This window comes from Stegostoma tigrinum, chromosome 15 (genome assembly GCF_030684315.1).
Source record: "Stegostoma tigrinum isolate sSteTig4 chromosome 15, sSteTig4.hap1, whole genome shotgun sequence".
NCBI lineage: Eukaryota > Metazoa > Chordata > Chondrichthyes > Orectolobiformes > Stegostomatidae > Stegostoma > Stegostoma tigrinum.
In genome coordinates this window covers 47286141-47305243 of record NC_081368.1, presented here as the reverse complement: position 1 = coordinate 47305243, position 19103 = coordinate 47286141, and the positions used below count along the sequence as shown (strand labels likewise).

Sequence of the window (19103 nt, the reverse complement as noted above, 5' to 3'; positions counted from 1 at the left end):
CACTGATATATTTTTAAACTATTTGTTTTCCCTGAAGATGTCATACACTGCCCTTAACCTCTCCCTATTTTTTCTCGGCTAGTTTCCATGTTACTAGTAGTATCAATGGTGCAGAAAGGAAATGTAGCAGATTTTGTTTCAAGTGAATATGATTTGGATTCTCCTAATATTCAAGCCTTCATAATAGAAGCATTAGTTACAGAACGGAATGAGGTCATTTGGCTTGTCCTAGCTGTCACGGCTCTAAGCATGAGTTGCTCAGCTAGTCCCACTTGACAACCTGCAGCCCTGAAATTTTTTCTCAGGATAGGAATTGCCTGATTTATCTCTGTCGCAAGTAAAATTCTTTGCATTTTAACAGCAAACCAGGCAAATATTTAGGTATTGTGCAATTGTATAGTTGTTTTATTGTCGTACTATTGATTGTCTTCTGAAAAATCTGAACTTGAAAAAGCAGCAGGTTTATCAGTTGACTTATTTAGTGTAGCCACATTTTGGTGTTGGTGCCTTTTTGGAGAGGATACAGGAAAAGAATTATTTGAAGTTAATAATGTTGGCATTCTATCCAGAGATACCTGTTGGAAACTGTGGTTACAAGGCCATTGGGAAAGTGGAGAGCAAGCTGTTCCTGTCATGCCTTCAGGCTGAATAAGCTGCCAATGTTCTGTACCTAGGATGGCACTGAAGAACTCACTTGGGCGAGGCACCAAAGGATTGCCTGAGCGCAAGAATCCATAGGTGCTAGCGAGTTTTGAGAAGATTTGTAGCTCAGGTTGAGGTTCTGGATGTGAGATTGCTGGCTGAGCTGGAAGGTTAGTTTCAGACGTCGGAGGCTCACTGATGATGTTACCTAGAATGGTGACGAAACGTCTGAAAACTAACCTTCCAGCTCAGCGAGCAATTTCACATCCAGCAAGAAACCATATTGAAACTCACACCAACCAATAGCATGTTAGCTTGTATTCATATTTCATGTCTCAACTGAGTTACTTCCTTCTAGTTTCAGATTAACTGACCTACTGCTTGCTGTACCTTTTATTACGAAAATAACTAACCTGTTTCAGTTATGTTCTGTCCTTTGGTGCATTGCAACAATCTATGACTAAATGTTTTCATTGCTGCAATATTTACCAGGTTTAATGTCTTGGAGGTAAAATTTGCTCTTCACTTGTATTTACTTGTGGATTAAAGTATTCACAGATGAATAGCTACGCTTTGACTAAATTTGATGTGACCATCACATTAAGTCTTTGCGATGGAACAATTCAACGTAATTCTATTCCACAGAGTCAATTTGGTATAAACTCACTTCGGTTCAATAGTGAACTGATCCTAAGGCAAGCAGTCAGACATGAGACAGACTGTGGGAGGGACTGAGAGAGACTGTGGATAGTTTTGATTGGCAAATGAATAAAAATTAGAAGGTGGCCAAGGCTCAATCTTTTGGAGGGGTGGTGGTTGAAAATGGCAGTGCAGATTGAGAAGATGGTCAATAAGGGATACAGGAAAGCATAGAATACAAAAGCAAAGAGATTAAGCTGAACCACCGGTCACTGATTCAGCCTCATCTGAGACAATGTGTCCAATTCTGGACACCACACTTTCGGAAGGAGGTGAAGCAATTACAAGGGATACAGAAACCTTCTGGAATGAAGTGTGGAACTGAGAAGAAGAACTATTGGAGATGTTCTGGATGTGACTGGGTAGACAAGTGTGAAACTACGCATCGTAGTTCATTCTGCTGAGGCATTTGAGTAGTATGTGAAAAGACGTGCCAAAGGTTCCAGACAGTTTAACTAAGAACTTATGAAGAACTGCCAAAACTGAAAATTCTGTCTTTGTAAGGTCTGGGTCTTTCCCTTAAGCTTCAAAAAAAATTTCAGAAATTTCTAACACAAATCTCATGCAAACTGTTTTCCTTGCTCAGTTGTACAAACACCCTGCATGTACACAAAAATAACAGTAGTTGCGAGGCTAGCTCTCAAACTATTTTAAAATAAATCACCACAGCTATAGATATGCTTACAAGTTAATGATTAAGCCCTTCAGACACACAGAAAAACCAAATCTAAAAATCCACACTTAAAATGAATCATTATTAATAATCTCACACCTTACATCACAACAAGTAGACCCATTGAATGGTCAGTTAGAGAGCTAAGTGGAACAGGAAGGAAGTTGACTGAATTATCCCTCAGTTGATGCACTAGAGAGAAATATTGTGAAAAACAAAGCATAGACTTGCTGTTCCTAAAGAGGCAGTGACGAGTGTCTGATGGATTACTTTACTCAGAGTAGTAAGGGAATGGAACGCTTTGCCTGCAGCGGTAGTAGATTCCCCAACTGTAGGTACATTTAAGTTGTCATTGGATAAGCATATGGACGTACATGGAATAGTGTAGGTTAGATGGGCTTGAGATCGGTATGACAGGTCAGCGCAACATCGAGGGCTGAAGGGCCTGTACTGTGCTGTAATGTTCTATGTTCTAACTTTAAGGGAATGCCCAGGGAGAACTAGAGGATATTGTGGACTTATTCAAGAAGCCTCAGTGCAGAGGAAGTAGAGTTTTTAGTACTGGAGAGTGGGGAAAATCTAGAGATAAGGAAGAGCTAAGATGGGATTTTCTTTGCAATAGGACCTGATTGCAAATTCTTGACATTAGAAGCTCCTTGACGGAAGGTTATGACTCTCAATAGGAACGTGGAGGAAGAATTTTGAGTTCAAACTCCAAGGCAGCAATAGTGATGTTGAGCTCAGACTGAGTTCTAAGAACTACACCTGCACCATGTAATAACAGCTAACAACAAACTCACTGCATGTGCTTTAATCCAATGGCCTTGTGTGAAAATCAAAGGGGTAGCAGTCCTTAGTGGGCTAAAGGGGCTGTCCAGTCTGTAAGAGGATTTTGCTGTAAACAGCCAAGAAGCTTGTCCTATTCCACCCTTGGGGCTGGCCATAGCCAGTGTGGCACTTGGTCCTACCAAAGTCTGGGATTTGTGTACCACAGATCAACTGCAAGCAATCTGGGATTACAGGTAGATTAGTTGGGGTGCTGTTGAGCATCAGCCCAGGGATTATCCATCTTTTCCTCTGAAACAAAGGGAGGGATGAAGGATGAAGGATGATGGAAGTGGATAAAAAAGTAGTTATGGTGATACAGCAGCACAAGAGGTTGTCTCAAGTAAATGAGTAGGAAGCGCAGATGGCAGAAAAGGTTTGCAGTATGGGAGGATGGGATGGGCGACAGCCTTTCAGTGGACATGATGCATGCAATACTGAGAGTTTCAGGGACGCAGGATGGCACCGGCAAGCAAGAAGTTGGTTTAAAGTGTGTCTACTTCAATGCCAGGAGCATCCGGAATAAGGTGGGTGAGCTTGCAGCATGGGTTAGTACCTGGGACTTCGATGTTGTGGCCATTTCGGAGACATGGATAGAGCAGGGACAGGAATGGTTGTTGCAGGTTCTGGGATTTAGATGTTTCAGTAAGAACAGAGAAGATGGTAAAAGAGCGGGAGGTGTGGCATTGTTGGTCAAGGACAGTATTACAGTTGCAGAAAGGATGTTTGGGGACTCATCAACTGAGGTGGTATGGGCTGAGGTTAGAAACAGGAAAGGAGAGGTCACCCTGTTGGGAGTTTTCTATAGGCCTCCGAATAGTCCAGATATGTAGAGGGAAGGATAGCAAAGATGATTCTCGATAGGAGGGAGAGAGACAGTTGTTGTCATGGGGGGACTTCAACTTTCCAAATATTGACTGGGAACACTATAGTTTGAGTACTATAGATGGGTCAGTTTTTGTCCAGTGTGTGCAGGAGGGCTTCCTGACACAGTATGTAGATAGGCCAACAAGGGACAAAGCCACGTTAGATTTGGTACTGGGTGTTAGATTTGGAAGTAGGTGAGCACTTTGGTGATAGTGATCACAATTCTGTTATGTTTACTTTAGTGATGGAAAGGGATAGGTGTATACCACTGGGCAAGAGTTATAGCTGTGGGAAAGGCAATTAGGATGAGATTAGGCAAGATTTAGGGAACATAGGATGGGGAAGGAAACTGCAGGGGATGGGCACAGTAGTAATGTGGAGCTTATTCAAGGAAAAGCTCCTGTATGTCCTAGATAAGTATGTACCTGTCAGGCAGGGAGGAAGCTGTCGAGAGTGGGAGCCATGGTTTACGAAGGAAATAGAATCTCTGGTCAAGAGGAAGAAGAAGGCTTATGTTAGGATGAGATGTGAAAGCTCAGTTAGGGCGCTTGAGGGTTACAAGGTAGCCAGGAAAGACTTGGAGCTCAGAAGAGCCAGGAGGAGACATGAAAAGTTGTTGGCGGATAGGATCAGGGTAAACCCTAAGGCTTTCTATAGGTATTTAAGGAATAAAAGAATGACAAGAGTAAGATTAGGGCCAATCAAGAATAGTAGTGGGAAGTTGTGTGTGAAGTCAGAGGAGATAGGGGAAGCACTAAATGAATATTTTTCGACAGTATTCACTCCAGAAAACGACAATGTTGTCGAGGAGAATACTGAGATACAGGCTACTAGACTAGGTGGGATTGAGGTTCACAAGGAAGAGGTATTAGAAATCCTACAGAGTGTGAAGATAGATAAGTCCCCTGGGCCGGATGGGATTTATCCTAGGATCCTCTGGGAAGCCAGAGAGGAGATTGCCGAGCCTTTGGCATTGATCTTTAACTCGTCATTGTCTACAGGAATAGTGCCAGAAGACTGGAGGATAGCAAATGTGGTTCCCCTGTTCACAAAGGGGAGTAGAGACAACCCTGGTAATTATAGACCAGTGAGCCTGACTTCAGTTGTTGGTGAAGTATTGGAAAAGGTTATAAGAGAGAGGATTTATAATCATCTCAAAGAATAATTTGATTAGGGATAGTCAGCACGGTTTTGTGAAGGGAAGGTTGTGCCTCACAAACCTTATTGAGTTCTTTGAGAAGGTGACCAAACAGGTAGATGAGAGTAAACCGGTTGATGTGGTGTATATGGATTTCAGCAAGGCGTTCGATAAGGCTCCCACAGTGGACTATTGGACAAAATGCAGAGGAATGCGATTGTGGGAGATATAACAGTTTGGATTAGAAATTGGCTTGCTGAAAGAAGACAGAAGGTGGTAGTTGATGGGAAATGATCATCCTGGATACAGGTTACTAGTGGTGTACCGCAAGGGTCGGTGTTGGGTCCACTGCTGTTTGTCATTTTTATAAATGACCTGGATGAGGGCGTAGAAGGATGGGTTAGTAAATTTGCAGATGACACTAAGGTCGGTGGAGTTGTGGATAGTGACGAAGGACGCTGTAGATTACAGAGAGACATAGATAAGCTGCAGAGCTGGGCTGAGAGCTGGCAAATGGAGTTTAATGCGGACAAGTGTGAGGTGATGCACTTTGGTGGGAGCATCTGGAATGCAAAGTACTGGGCTAATGGTAAGATTCTTGGTAGTGTAGATGAGCAGAGAGATCTCGGTGTCCGTGCGCATGGATCCTTGAAAGTTACCACCCAGGTTGACCGGGTTAGTAAGAAGGCATACAGTGTTTTAGCTTTTGTGAATAGAGGGATCGAGTTCCGGAACCATGAGGTTATGCTGCAGCTGTACAAAACTCTGGTGTGGCTGCACTTGGAGTATTGCGTACAGTTCTGGTCACCGCATTATAAGAAGGACGTGGAAGCTTTGGAAAGGGTGCAGAGGAGATTTACTAGGATGTTGCCTGGTGTGGAGGGAAGGTCTTATGAGGAAAGGCTGAGGGACTTGAGGCTGTTTTCGTTAGAGAGAAGAAGGTTGAGAGGTGACTTAATTGAGATATATAAGATAACCAAAGGGTTAGACAGGGTGGATAGGGAGAGCCTTTTTCGTAGGATGGTGCCGGCGAGCATGATGGGGCATAGCTTTAAATTGAGGGGTGAAAGATATAGGACAGATGTCAGAGGTAGTTTCTTTACTCGGAGAGTAGTAAGGGAATGGAATGCTTTGCCTGCAACGGTAGTAGATTTGCCAAGTTTAAGTACATTTAAGTCGTCATTGGACAAGCATATGGATGTACGTGGAATAGTGTAGGTTAGATGGGCTTCAGATCGGTCTGACAGGTCGGCACAACATCGAGGGCTGAAGGGCCTGTACTGTACTTTAATGTTCTATGTGCTATTTTCTATGTTAACTACTAGGCTCCTTTGTTAAGTATTCCGTTTTATTCTCCCTATGCATTGTAATTGTCTGTTGTCTGAGGCTTGAGACCTGACTTCTGCTACAAACTCAATATGTAAAAAGCTGATAACAAAGTGTGAAGCTGGATGCACACAGCAGGCCAAGCAGCATCTCAGGAGCTCATCCAGCTTCACACTTTGTTATCTTGGATTCTCCAGCATCTGCAGTTCCCATTATCACTGATATGATGTAAAAAGGTGGGTTGTTGCTTCTCTCGGAGCAAACACAACAGTCTTATCGTCCACTGTACTCCGGTCGCCTTTCTCAAGTCCCACTCAACTATTCTTTAACCCTCTCACACCCTGCTTTCCCAGTTTTCATTCTAGGGTCGTACACATTCTTGTTCATTAAAGTGGGCTCATGTTAGGAAAAAGTTTGGGAAGCACTGGTTCTAAAAGATGAAGTGAAAGGAAGTAAAACAGCACAACGAGTGGCAGAAGATGGAGAAGTAAAGCCTGAGGGATAAAGACACAAAAAAAACATGAGAAATGGAAATAGTGGTCTGGAGCTGCAGTCCAAATGTCTCATTTTATCAAAGGACAAATTTGAAATGCTTACTTTGTAATTGGAAATTTCTTGTAATTGCCTTATGCATAGCATGCTTTTTTAAGCTATTGGACATTGCCTTCTGTTTTCCCATGTGTTTGTTTCATGGAATTGTCAATAAAAATATGTAAGCTAAAACAACAAAATATTCCATTTGGTTAATCAATCTCTTTCAGCATTCATTATTTAAAATTAGTGTTTCATCTGTGATCGTCAGTGATTGGTCAGGAAGAGGTGATCACTTGTTTGTGAGTGGGGATGTCTTCTGGTCTTTTAGTAGTATTTATTTACAGCTAAATCGCTATAGACTGCTTATTGATGTCCAGGAAAAATACTAACAGTAAGACTGGAACCTCCTCATTGCATTCATTGACCTGACCAAAATATTTAACTCGGTAATTCACAAGGGCCCATGTTGATGTGTTCCAGTGATCTGGATGTTCAAGAAACTTCATCACAATCCTGTCAATTTTTCATGATAGCAACCGTCTTGATCGAAACAAGACAACATCACAATCTAGACTGGGTGAAGCAAGTCTGTGATAGCCTGCAATATTTACTATCTACTTGACATTGACAGTTGGTCTTTGAGGTGAATAACCACAGGTCTTGTGGCACAGTGGTAGTGTCTGTCCTTCTGTACCAGAAGGTCCAGATTCAAGTCCCACCTGCCCCAGAGTTGTCATAACATGGTCCAAACAGGCTGAACAAAATAACGTGAAATAACTTCTTAAAAGTTTTGATGAAAAGCTCCTTAATCTCAGTCACCTCTGTTGACGACCACAATTATGTGATCTACAATTTGCAGATGACTATAGTAGTCACTTTGCAAGAGATTTAAAAGCCACTCCTAATCTTTCAAATTCAGCATTCAATAGACAATCTGTCCTTCCATCACCAGGGCAAAGCTCTCGTATCAACATGGTCAGCCAAATATTTCCTGTCCCATTATATGTTGAAAAATAATTTGAAATATGTTTAGCATTTCTGCTACTCTGGTAGCCACTTCTCTGAAGAGATCACAGCTAATGAAGAAATCCAACGATAGAATGGTTGTACCAGTGTAGATTTCTAAATGTTACTGCAACAAGAATTTGATAAGGATCTCTGCAAGTCTGTGATGGTCCTGGATGCAGACCAGTTATCACCACTATTTCCCTGTACTCCTGTGAGAACTGGAATGTGTATCTGTGACCCCTAAAGTGCTAGCGAAATTTGATCATTTTCCAGTTTCAGGTGGGGTTTGGAGGAACAGCTATGCAATTAAACTAACACTAATGTCCATCTTGCAGCCAGCTCGACAGATGTCAGGCAAAATTCCTATAAGGTCAGGTTCGATGTACTGGATACTGTGTCCGGGTGGATGAAAACTGCCATCTCCTCTTTTCAACTCTCAAGTGGCAAATGTTTTGGAAATAAAGGAAAATGCTTCAAAAATATTCTTGAGGTCTGTATGAAAGGTGGCACCATTGACATTTGTAACATGGACAAGCTGGTCTGCCACTTCATCTGAACAGTCATAACCTGCCCAAAAAAGCTGCATCGTGGTTTGAGTCTCAACAATCTTAATAATGGCATTAGAGTTAATGGCTCCTCTTAAACCAATTATATGATTTGCCTCAATGAATCCTCTATCATGATTTAATTCTTTTTGCACAAAGTGTTTGTATGAAGTTGCCTAGGATCTGTGCTTTCCTACTTAATAATCTAGATGTTGGAATGCAGGGACTAACTTAAAATTTTACAGATGATATAAAACTTGGAAGAATTGTAAGCTAAGAGAATGGCGTAAAACTTCAAAAAGACATTGACTAGTTAGAGTGGATGGATAGATGGTTGGTGAAGTTCAGTGTGGACAGTTGGCAGAAAGAACATGGAAAGGGCTCAAAATTGGGCAGGAACTGAGACACCTGGGTGTATGTCCTTTAAGGTAAAAGGACAGATGGAACAGTTAATAAAGCATACAGCATCCTTGTTGTTATTAATATGGACAGAGTACCACAGCAAGAGGGCTTTGTTTAACCTGTATAAGACTCTTGTTAGGTCTTGTGTGGAATATTGCACGAGTTCTAAGTGCCACCCTTTAGGAAGGATATGAATGTATTGGACAGAGTGTATCACATCCAGGGAGTGAAAATTCCTTCAGAGATAATGGGAACTGCAGATGCTGGAGATTCCAAGATAATAAAATGTGAGGCTGGATGAACACAGCAGGCCAAGCAGCATCTCGGGAGCACAAGTGAAAATTCCTTGCTCTCTTTACTTTTTGGATAGAGGTTTCTTCCTGTTTGAGAACAGGAGGACTTAGTCCTACACTTTGCAAACAGTGAATTCAAGGTAGATAGAGATACTATCTGTTCCCTTTAATACTTTGAAAACCTCAATGGCATTACCCTTTCTCTTTCCATATTCCATAGGCTGCATTCCCTCCGAAGCCAGTATTCCCTTCCTAAAGTACAGAGTAGAACTGCGCAGAGGATCCCAGGTGTGGTCAGACTAGGCAACATAACTGAAGTGTGATTTGTACTTCCTTCTGTTTAAGGCCACTAGATATGAAGTCCAATATTTCTCTAGTTATGGATTATTTAGGATATTTTCTAATCAATCAGTTCAGAAATGTTACTGTGCATCCCTAGAGCAGGTGGGACTCGAACTAGGGCTCCTAGCTCAGAGGTGCAGACACTACCATCACACCTTAAGCACCCTACCCTTTTGATTATTTAGATATTTTCTAATCAAACTGTTCAGAGATGGAGCACATGAGACTTGAACACAGGTCTCCTGGTTTAGAGGCAAGGACACTTTATTGATCACTTGCTGTACCTGTAGTAATGATCTACACGTGAACCCACAAGAATTTTTGGACTGCTGCTCTTTCTAGCTCTTCGCTCAGCAAGTGGCCCATTCTTCTAGTTTTTTTTTCTAAGATTCAACATGGTTAACCTCACATTTACCTACACCTGAAGCTCATTTGGCACAGTTTTGCTCATTCACTTAATCTATCAATATCTTGTGCTTCCATCTATACTGCTGACAGAACTTCTTGTCATGTCATTACTGAATTTGGTTATAATGGCTTTGTACTGTATCATCTAAATCAATAAAAACCATGAACAGTTAAAGCTCCAGAAATCCTTGTGGGACACCACTACTTACATGCCTGCCTAATATCTATAATCTGACCCCTACTGCTCCAATTCCTAACCAGGTCAGTAATTGGCTTTTAATTCCATGTATTTCAAGTTTAGCAACAAGCTTCTTATGAGAGACTTCACCAAGAGCTTCTGGATAAAGCCTCGATAGACATTCCTCTGTCCACTGCGTTAGTTACCAATTCACAAAAATGTGGTCAGGCTCATCACTTTATTAATCCTTGATTTTCTTTGATCCACTGGAAATTCTCAAGACGTTCAGTTAATCTTCACTTACTTTGAGTTTTTTGGTGATTTTGAGCCTATGGCTAATTTGGGCATTTTCCTAAAAGTGGAGGCATTACTTCAATGTCTGCTCTGTCATTTTTAAGCCATATATTAGGTTACCACTTCTCTTCTTAAGGGAGTAGACCCAACCTGTCATCCTTTTTAGATCCTCTCATTCCTGATATCATCCTTGTAAATCTTTTCTGTGTACACCTAATGCCACTTGCCTCTTTTGATTACAATGGTTTCTAGAACTGCACACCCACACTTCAAATATGGTTTAGCCACAGTTTGATTTCAAATTGTGATCACATTGACAAGTGGAACAAGGAGGCAATATTGTCTAATTCTGCTACATTTCTTAGTTTCAAAGTAGTATGGGACCTTTTTAATGTTTGAATCAAAAATCACATCTATTAAAATTAATTTGCTTACAATAAGGCCATTTTGTATGTTTATTATTACTGCAACGTTAATATTGCAATTCTTTTTGGATTTGGCCATACCCCTGAACTAGTGATGTTTTCAAATTTAGAAGTTGTTTTTGATTTTGATTCCAAAGTCTCAATTTTTGAACTAAATGGGGAAAATCAGTGGTCCCAGCATTGGTCTTTGTAGGGACAGATGGCTGGGTGGTTGACCAGTGGGGAAGAAAGTGAGTTAGGTAACAGGCAGACGGATATTAATGGATTAGCCTAAGGGTCAAGTTAGTGGCTGACAGGATTTAACCCTGATAAATGTGGGGTGATGCACTTTTTAAGGGCTTAATTTTAAGGTTGAAGTTTGGAGATTTGGGGAAAGTTTGTTTTCACTCAGAGGATGGTAGGAATCTGGAATGCATTGCTTGGGATTAGTTGATGTTGGAAACTTCATCCTTTTTTAAAAAAAAAACTTCGATGAGCACTTGAAGAGTCATAACATTCAAGCTCATGGGCCAAGTGCTGGAAAGTGGGACTAGTGTAGATTTTGAGTGACATTTACTGATGTAGTCTTTTTGCAGTAAGATTCTATGACCCAGTTTACAACCCCTGTAAACCCAATAGCTACCCTTCACCTCTATATTCAGTGTTCTATCTTTGTGCTTCGTGTCCACAATTCAACATGTCCAGACTTTGCACCTTAGTCCATGATGTGGTTCCTTATCAAAGGCTATTGGAGATCCAGCAATATTCCTTCTGCTACATTTACTTGTTTCTTCTCTGTTATCTCTTTAAAGATTTCAGTATTTTGGTCGACATTTTAATGTCTGTATTGACTTTCCTCATTTTCTTGGTTTCTTCTTGTTTATCTTTGCCTTCCTTTGTCAAGGGTTTTATTATTTTTCCTACCTTTGGTGTTATGTGGACTGCTCTGGAGTTCTTTCCTTAATTAAAGGTAAATATTAGTTTTTTTTGTAAGTCTGATTAGTAATACGCTTCTTTCAAATGAATTATTAAATACTTGTAATGATGCCTAAATGAGTTCTTCCATTTTGTTCACAATGAATAAATGCAATCTATTTGGACAGGTAATTTCATTTCTTTTTTGTTTGATTGGTTCATTTAAATTTTTTTTCCATTTTTAAATGTGGTTGGAAAGTTGGACTAGTGCAGATTTAGAGTAGCATTTCTCAATGTAGACTCACGTGTGCTCAGGGATTGCCTACCATCGACCCACAAAGAAACCTGCTGTCGGTTAAGTCCCACTTGAGAACCTCAATTAGACCGTTGGGGAGCGGGCCACCTGATGCCATCCCGGCTTCTAGCAAAGTTGCAGTTTTGGCTTGGCCTGCCAAGTAATACCTAGTTGCTGATTTGGTATGTCACACTGTGGCAGGTGAGGAAGCATACAGTGTAAGCCCCCAACTTTTCTCTCCCCGGAATAAATCCCGTTCTTCGCAAATACATTATCATCTAATTTTCCTGTTTCATTGTGGTATGTTCAGTATTTCACCCAAAATGCTATATTGAAATGCTGCCTTAGTGCTGGAAAGCCTATCGTGTTATACTGAGCCACAAACAGGAAGTCTCCCATGCTCTGAGAGACAGTGGAGCAGTACAGCTGGGCTCGGCTAGTCCGAGATGAAGAGGAGAAAATAAAAAGCAGTTTTCTACTCCACAAACTGGGGATGCCAGAAATGGAAAATGTAAAATGCTGGAAATATTCAGGTCAGGCAGCATCTGTAGAGGGAGAGCAACGTATGGGAAGAATCTTCTGAGGTTGGAATAGTCTTGCACATTGCACAGCGACACCTGTTCTCACTCTTAGAAGGGAGACCTGCTTGTTCTTGAGCTCATCAGGCATTTTAAAAATGACATTGATTAGCTTTTCACCCGGTTGAGGACCCTGGGACATAACATCCTGCTAGGTTGCAGCTGCTGGCCAAGCAGGGGATCAAGAAGTAACTTCCAAAGAACAGGCAAACAGTATTGGTTTGGGGGAGTCTGGTGAAGAGGGGTGGTGGCCATTGAGGTTCACCTAATGTTCCTTAGGGAAGGAAATTGCCACCCTTCCCTGCCTGGCCAACATATAACTCCAGACTTACAGCAACCTGGTTGATTCTTATCTGCCTTCTGGACAACCGGGACGGACAATAACTGTTTGCCTAGCTAGCAACGCCCTCATCCTGTAATGAATAAAAAAACAAGATGCAAGAGTGGCAGTTGTTTTTGATGTTAGCTGCCGCACCCTTTCCCACGTCCTTGTTCTTTTTTCATGCAAAAAGTATGGGAGATTAAGTGTCTGGTGCCCCCTCTAACTAACCTACAGCCTGCACAGTTTCAGTTAGGCCACCTGTCAGTTGTTCAACCTGGAGCAGTAAGACATTATAGTCTCGGTGTGAAGAGACCCTTAAGTGGAGCTTAGGTGTTTGTTAATTAACCCCTTTAGGATCATAATTGGAGATGGCCGTGCATCTTCCTGTCTAGAATGTACTCGTGCAGAAGTGGGAAGGTGATAGATATTGTTCCTGATTTTCAAGTCCCTCTGCTCCTTTCTCACTTCCTGCAGGCCCAGAAGATTCTGCCCATTGTTTTGACTCAGTTACTGAATAAAGGTCATCCACCTGAAATGTTAAGTCTTTCTGTCTCCATAGATTCTGTCTTGCAGCATTTTCTGGTTTTGATAAACATTTTACATTCCTTCTATTGAATGACTGACTATCTTTTTTACTGTGTGAACATTGGATTTGGTCAAGACTAGGCTCAGCAGCGAAACCCTGAGAATCAGAATAACTTGCTCATATTTATTGCCTCTGCCAATGAAGATAGGTTTCTTTTTATTTGTCAGTAAACAATATATCTAAAAAAAATAGTGGTTTCAATGATAAGTTATTGTCTTGGAGGAGTTGATTAATTTTAGATGAAAATCCAGATTCAGATCCTGGAATTTTTGGAAAGGATCCCATTAACATTGGGAAATAGGATGAACTGACTTGTTGTTTATTTATATTCCTGGTTGTTAATAATCTAGGTTATTTCAACTGCACTAGTGGAACTTGTCAGAGTTTTCAGAGTAGGTTATTGGATATTAAATGGCTTTAAGCCTCTTCAGTAATTAAAAAGGTTAATTTTCCAGTCTTGAAGCTAATTTTTCAGCTAGGCAGGGAAATGCGTTGGGTGAGCTGTGTAATTGCAATAAAGTGGAATTAAGAATGAGTGACTGAAGTGTGTACTCTGCTGAGTGCCCTTTTCACTTTAATCGTAGAATTTTGTTACACAGAAAATTATGATGGGGCTCATTGTTACAGAGCTCAAAAAGAATTATCTGCTTGATTTTATTCCTGAGACACATTCTTTATTTTAATCCCCCGAAGTATTTGAATGTTCCATATCTTTGTCTTTTATGGTGACAATCTCGAATTTACACACACTAATTACTGACTCACTAACTGGGAAGTAGTTTTGCCTAATTTGCTTTATTGTAACCCCTTAAAAAATTTTTAACATGCTGTCCTTTGTAGCCTTCATTGATGCAAAATTCTAGTTCTTAGGCTTGTCTTCTAAATAAAGTCTCCATAGTATCAGCAGGGAATGCAGGCATTGACTGCATTGCACTGCTGTTGCTTTTTGAAATGGTTATTCAAATAACACTGCCCCTGGTGTCATCTTTATGAATCTGTTGGTTCTATTGACTCCTATTTTATGGTAAGGCGCCCAAAACCGGATGCAGTGTCTGATCATTTAGAAAAGAAAATGCTCAGTCCTTCAGTTTCTAACCTACGTCTATAGAGGGTTAGTATTGTCTGTCTTATTGTACTCTACAACATAAGTATTTAATCTTGAATCTCTTCTTTAAGTAAAGCTTTTTGTGAGAATGCTGTTTGAAAAGACTGCAAAAATTGTGGTAAAACCAATTTGAAAATGGAGAAAAGTAAGATTTAAAAACAATCACAATGTAGCCTTCGGCCGTTTGAAACATTGTCTGATCAAATAGTTCGTTTGACTAGTGAAGTGGCACTAATGTAATGAATACTGTATGTTAGATATGTCATTTGCTATAAACGATAAACAATTTCCTTCTATGTGTATCTTCTGAACAGTGATACAAAATATTCCAGACCATGCAGTATTGGACTATGACAATGGATGAAATCTGAAACAAACAGAATTACTTTCTTCCAGCAATGTGTATACATCCATACAGGAAAAAAAACCTTTTTATAACAATTGGAAGCTCCTCCTGACGATCATGGTTAGGATTGTACATGAAGAATGGTCATCTGAAGGGCTGTTGACATCTGTAGACTGTGAATAGCCATTCAGTGCGTTCAGAAGATTTGGGTCGAGAAAGCTTTCTCACTTTGGGATCTTCCAGTTAGACAATATTCATACTAATCTACAATAGATTATGACATCTTGGCACTTTTTCAAATTCACCTTACCATATTTATAACCCAACCAATATTTGATATACCAGTGCTCGATGCCTGACTGCAAAGCTTTTCTTTTGTTTCCACAGTTATTCATTATAAATTCTTGCTTCCACTTTGATCGTAGAAGTTGCTGTGTGATTGAGATACTACATGACTTTTACCTTTTTCTGTATTGTGGTGCCTCAGCTCTGTGTCTCCGAGACCGTGGCCTGTACTGCAGAGAAATTGTCAGATTCTGAATAGTCTATGTTCTGTTTGCTTGCTATTAAAGTGTAGATATTAAAAATCAACTCCAGCTATTACAGAAGGAAAAGTAGAATGTCTGAGAAAAAGGGAGCTTCATCACAGTGATTTCTTCAAATAAAGGCAGAATTCTTCAGATGCTGGAAATTTTAAAATGTAAACAGCAAATCTTGGAGACATTCAACAGGGCCGGCACTATTTGTGGAGAGAGATCCAGGGTTAACATGCCCTGTTCAAGTCTTTGGACTGTAAAAGTTAACTGTTTCTGTCTCCAAAGATGTTTCTGGACCTGTAGAATATCTCTAACTTCTGATTATTCTTTACTGTGTAATCTTGTTCTACCTGATTTCTACCCTTTGTTTCTATTTACTGAGACAATGCCATAGGAGATCAACTAGTACGTTTTTAAAATTCCTCATCCATTGTTACTTCCCATTCTCTTCCAGGTGGCAGTAGTGATGAGAGATTTAGCAATGGATAATTCTCTAATGTAGCTTTCCTCTTACAAATGCAATTTCTTTCGCAACCTCTGGCTTAGACCATAAATTAATGCTGATAACTAATTATTTGACTGTTGGACTTCTGAGCAGGGAAATGATTTGAATTGGTTTTTTTCATTGTTTTATGACGAAGAAAATACATGGTACTTCAACATATGAGTAAACAGAGTTTGCTTTATCATAGATAATAAAATGTGAGGCTGGATGAACACAGCAGGTCCAGCAGCATCTCGGGAGCACAAAAGCTGACGTTTTGGTCCTGGACTCTTCTTCAGAGAGGGTGATGGGGTGAGGGTTCTGGAATAACTAGGGAGAGAGGGGGAGGCGGACCGAAGATGGAGAGAAAAGAAGATAGGTGGAGAGGAGAGTATAGGTGGGGAGGTAGGGAGGGGATAGGTCATTCCAGGGAAGACGGACAGGTCAAGGAGGTGGGATGAGGTTAGTAGGTAGGAAATGGAGGTGCGGCTTGGGGTGGGAGGAAGGGATGGGTGAGAGGAACAACAGGTCAGGGAGGCAGAGACAGGTTGGACTGGTTATGGGATGCAGTGGGTGGAGGGGAAGAGCTGGGCTGGATGTGTGGTGCAGTGGGGGGAGGGGACGAACTGGGCTGGTTTTGGGATGCGGTGGGGGAAGGGAAGATTTTGAAGCTGGTGAAGTCCACATTGATACCATTGGGCTGCAGGGTTCCCAAGCGGAATATGAGTTGCTGTTCCTGCAACCTTCGGGTGGCATCATTGTGGCACTGCAGGAGGCCCATGATGGACATGTCATCTAAAGAATGGGAGGGGGAGTGGAAATGGTTTGCGACTGGGAGGTGCAGTTTTTTATTGCGAACTGAGTGGAGGTGTTCTGTAAAGCGGTCCCCGAGCCTCCGCTTGGTTTCCCCAATGTAGAGGAAGCCACACCGGGTACGATGGATGCAGTATACCACATTGGCAGATGTGCAGGTGAACCTCTGCTTAATGTGGAAAGTCATCTTGGGGCCTGATATAGGGGTGAGGGAGGAGGTGTGGGGGCAAGCGTAGCATTTCCTGCGGTTGCAGGGGAAGGTGCCGGGTGTGGTGGGGATGGAGGCCAGTGTGGAGCGAACAAGGGAGTCACGGAGAGAGTGGTCTCTCCGGAAAGCAAACAAGGGTGGGGATGGAAAAATGTCTTGGGTGGTGGGGTTGGATTGTAGATGGCAGAAGTGTTGGAGGATGATGCGTTGTATCCGGAGGTTGGTGGGGTGGTGTGTGAGAACGAGGGGATCCTCTTTGGGCGGTTGTGGCGGGGGCGGGGTGTGAGGGATGTGTTGCGGGAAATGCAGGAGACGCGGTCAAGGGCGTTCTCGACCACTGTGGGGGGAAAGTTGCGGTCTTTGAAGTACGTGGACATCTGGGATGTGCGGGAGTTGAATGCCTCATCGTGGGAGCAGATGTGGCGGAAGCGGAGGAATTGGGAATAGGGGATGGAATTTCTGCAGGAGGGTGGATGGGAAGAGGTGTATTCTAGGTAGCTGTGGGAGTTGGTGGGCTTGAAATGGACATCAGTTACAAGCTGGTTGCCTGAGATGGAGACTGAGAGGTCCAGGAAGGTGAGGGATGTGCTGGAGATGGCCCAGGTGAACTGAAGGTTGGGGTGGAAGGTGTTGGTGAAGTGGATGAACTGTTCGAGCTCCTCTGGGGAGCAAGAGGCGGCGCCGATACAGTCATCAATGTAACGGAGGAAGAGGTGGGGTTTGGGGCCTGTGTAGGAGCGGAAGAGGGACTGTTCCACGTAACCTACAAAGAGGCAGGCGTAGCTGGGGCCCATGCGGATGCCCATGGCCACCCCCTTTGTAGGAAGTGGGAGGAATCGAAAGAGAAGTTGTTGAGGGTGAGGACGAGTTCGGCTAGGCAGATGAGGATGTCGGTGAAGGGGGACTGGTCGGGCCTGCGGGACAGGAAGAAGCGGAGGGCCTTGAGGCCATCCGCATGCGGAATACAGGTGTGTAGGGACTGGATGTCCATGGTGAAAATGAAGTGTTGGGGGCCAGGGAATTGGAAGTCCTGGAGGAGGTGGAGGGCGTGGGTGGTGTCACGGACAGGTAGGGAGTTCCTGGACCAAAGGGGAGAAAATGGAGTCCAGATAGGTGGAGATGAGTTTGGTGGGGCAGGAACAGGCTGAGACAATGGGTCGACCAGGGCAGGCAGGTTTGTGGATTTTGGGAAGGAGATAGAAACGGGCCGTGCGGGGTTGGGGAACAGTGAGGTTGGAGGCTGTGGGTGGGAGGTCCCCTGAGGTGATGAGGTCATGAATGGTGTTGCAGATGGTTTGGTGCTCAGGCATGGGGTCATGATCGAGGGGGCAGTAGGAGGTGGTGTTGGAGAGTTGGTGTTTGGCCTTGGCGATGTAGAGGTGAGTGCGCCATACTACCACTGCGCCACCCTTGTCTGCCGGTTTGATGGTGAGTTTGGGGTTGGAGCAGAGGGCTGCCCGTTCTGGGGGGGAGAGGTTGGAGTGAGAGAGGGGTGGAGAGGTTGAGGCGGTTAATGTCTCGACGGCAGTTGGAGATGAAGTGGTCAAGGGAAGTTAGGAGGCCTGGGGGTGGTGTCCAGGAGGAGGACTTGTGTTGGAAGCGGGCGAAGGGGTCAGTGGAGGGAGGGTTAGGTTCTCGGTTGAAGAAGTAGGCGTGGAGGCGAAGGCGGTGGAAAAACTGTTCTATGTCCAACCGTGACTGGTATTCGTTGATGTGTGGTTGTAGGGGGACAAAGGTGAGCCCCTTGCTTAGGACTGACCGTTCGTCCTCAGTCAGTGGAAGGTCTGGGGGGATGGTGAAGATGCGGCAGTGTTCAGTGTGGCTGTGTTCTCTGGGATTGCTTTATGCTGATTTTGTTTCCAAATGAATGCAATTGGAGTTTATTCCAGAAACAATATTCAAAGTAATAAAATATTAGCAATTTACTCAGAGACTAGGATGAAAGCAGTCAACTACGTTGTGTTGCGGTGTGGTTCATAAGTTGTGAATGCAGTATTTCAATTGGAGTTGATACATTTTGTTCATTGATATTGCATTTTCGCAGTTTAACTTAAAACAGCTGGGGATCTACTCTATCCTGGGACGGCAACAGAACTTCAAACAGAAGAGGGAGGCTGAGAGTGTTGATCAGTTCTTTTGGATTTAACTCCGTTGAAAGTAGTGACTTAAATTTTATGGTATAGTTTGATGTTGAAGTGAGGCCATCATTTTCCTTCCAATCTCCCCTCAGCACCCCACCCCATTCCCCGTGAGCACTTTTGCTGCATATTTAATCTTGCAGGAAAATGATTGTGACTGAGTTGATCCTTTTGCTCTGCCTTGCAGCTGGAGTGTTTG

General features: G+C 42.6%; 1 protein-coding gene across 17 annotated transcripts in view; it reads left to right on the top strand.

Moving 5' to 3' along the window:
• The window catches only part of LOC125458746 (Krueppel-like factor 8), a 178608-nt gene that overhangs the window by 57765 nt on the left and 101740 nt on the right, over positions 1-19103 (top strand). For 2 of the 17 annotated variants that reach the window (XM_048544333.2, XM_059651472.1), the window contains one exon: positions 11483-11548. The exons of the other annotated variants lie outside the window; for them this stretch is intronic. The gene's annotated coding sequence lies outside the window, so the exon portion shown is untranslated. The remainder of the gene's footprint in view (positions 1-11482; positions 11549-19103) is intronic. 17 annotated transcript variants of the gene reach the window in all.